Source organism: Haliotis asinina, chromosome 16, assembly GCF_037392515.1.
Source record: "Haliotis asinina isolate JCU_RB_2024 chromosome 16, JCU_Hal_asi_v2, whole genome shotgun sequence".
In the NCBI taxonomy this organism is placed as follows: domain Eukaryota; kingdom Metazoa; phylum Mollusca; class Gastropoda; order Lepetellida; family Haliotidae; genus Haliotis; species Haliotis asinina.
Window position 1 is genome coordinate 8,825,370 of NC_090295.1, and position 251 is coordinate 8,825,620.

Sequence of the window (251 nt, forward strand, 5' to 3'; positions counted from 1 at the left end):
TGAGATTGTTTTGTCAGGTTATGTAGTCATAGTGAAGGAAAAAACCAAAAACTCAACAGCATGTCTTGGAAGAGTTGGTGAGTATGTTTGATATTGGTGATATTTGATATCTTTACAGTTGAGGGCAGGAATTTGAATCAGATTAAACCTATGCTTTTAGTGTGGTGGACTGACACTTGCATCATGAAGCCGCACCCCATCACTGTGTAACAGGAATGGCACAACAATACATGGGCCAAACTAAAAATGCT